This window comes from Silurus meridionalis, chromosome 9 (genome assembly GCF_014805685.1).
Source record: "Silurus meridionalis isolate SWU-2019-XX chromosome 9, ASM1480568v1, whole genome shotgun sequence".
In the NCBI taxonomy this organism is placed as follows: Eukaryota; Metazoa; Chordata; class Actinopteri; order Siluriformes; family Siluridae; genus Silurus; species Silurus meridionalis.
This window is the reverse complement of record NC_060892.1, coordinates 14,594,365-14,596,469: the sequence shown is the minus strand read 5'-3', so window position 1 is coordinate 14,596,469 and position 2,105 is coordinate 14,594,365.

The following is a 2,105-nucleotide window of genomic DNA, read 5'->3' as shown; positions in this document are numbered from 1 at the left end:
CTAAAGACTTCAAAAAATAAAAATAAATTATTAAATATTATTAGCTTTAGTCCCTGTTACCCTGTTAATATAATATTAAAATAAATGTATAATATAAACTTAAATCAATCAAAACCATTGACCAATCAGAATGAAGAGTTCAGTAACAATATGGTATAAATATAACAGGGGACCTCAAACTTATTAATTTATAAAACATATGACTCTCAGAAATCCTCTTAAACTGTAAAAATAATAAATAAAATTAAATAAAATAAAGCATATTGTTTAATTGAATATAATGCAGTAATTGTCTGTCTGTATATTGCATACATTGGAAGTAGAGTTTGTTGTCTCTATGTTTTTCAAAAAATGCCCTGATTATGCATCATAAACCCCTGGGTGATACCTCTTCATGTTATTGATGCTATTTTATTTCAGGTTTTTAGCTTGTGTGGACTGAAATGCTTATTAATATAGTAAGAGTGTGTGACTCTCGTGGGTGTTAAAAAATAAACACCAAAGCATATGCCTTATTATCCAGATATAAGGAGTTTTAATACCAATGATGCTGAGAGCCCTAGAGAGGGGAACTGGCCGTGCTCTCATGGAGAAAGGCATATAGTCGTATAGTCTGTAGTCTCTATTAATCACAGAGTAGAACACCCCCCCCCCCCAAAAAAAAAAGGAAAACATGCATTTGTGTGAATTGGCCTATAGGAAGCACTTCATTCTGGTCATAGTGACACTATTGCCAGAGACAGAAAGCTCCGAGATAGAGAACATGGTCGTTCTTCTTGAAACTCTTTACACTTAGAGGATCAACCCTTGTGGACATCATAACATATTCCAAACAAAAAATCAGCACTTATTATTAAATAAATAAATGAGCCACTCATTTATTCACAGGCAAAAGTCTGTTATATGTGAAGACTGCATGGCTGGTCTGAATCTCACTCTTAATCCACGTGAGCTGGCATCCTGCTGTGTGACATTTAAAAAATAACAAAGAATAATCAGAACTCGAGTCTCAGGCCAGATCATTTACACCGTGCTGTGATTTATTAACTTCGATGTGCTCTCCATATCTTTGGAGTTGCTGTAAAAAAGATCCTGATGCAAAGTTAAAAGAGAGCACGAGTGCAAGAGTGAGTTAAATAAGAGCTTCCCATCTTTTTAGTGACACGCATCGACCTGCTCCATGCCACCCACAAGCACCATCAAATGAGCTGTGCTTCAAAAGGAGAAGAGAGAAAAAAAATGCTGGGATTTGAAATGATAAAAAGGGGGACACACTGCTTATTATAACACTCGCAAGCCTGTTATCAAGCTCCAGTGCCTTGGCCATGTGAACGACAGAGCGAAGTTATTTTACATAGTGTTAGACTCAGCAGTGGAACAGAAGCAGGATTAATGTCAGACTAAATTAAAATATCATTAAAAGCGGTGATGGACAGAAATCACACTCATTATGCATCCACTGAGGCTTATTTTCTCCAAATGTTACATCCTACAAATGATCAGCTTTGTGATTAATGGATGTCCTCAGACAGCTGAGGAAGTTTGGTGAACATTTTTTAGAAACATCATCAGCTTATATTTAGAGTAGAATTGAAGGAATAAATCCACTGATTTACACACTAAACTTCTGAACTGAAATCAGATTTGCTATAATCAATCAATATGAATGAAATGTAGGAAATATTAACAATGCCTGGCTCAGAAAAGTTCAGAAAATCTCCGAAATTTGGACGCACCCCCGCAGCCCCTATGGTACCTCAGTGAATTTATCTAGACATTATGTCACCTTAATATTATAATGTGTTTGAAAACATTTTACGACATTTTACTGAAAGCATAGTTTAAAATGTTATTCCTAACGTTCCTGAACATTCCCACTGAATGTAAAGATAATCCACAACTCGCTGTTAGTTTGGTTCCAAGGGAGAACCCGCAAATTTTCCAAGCTGTGAGTTCCGAACCGCGAATTATCGGTGGTTGACTGTATTTTGAGTATTTTGCAAACATATGAAGAATGTAGCTGAAGAATGTAGCTGTAATTAGTTGATGCAAAGTGCATTTATGTCACTGATGTAGCCAGAGATGAGCTACAGACTTGACTTGTA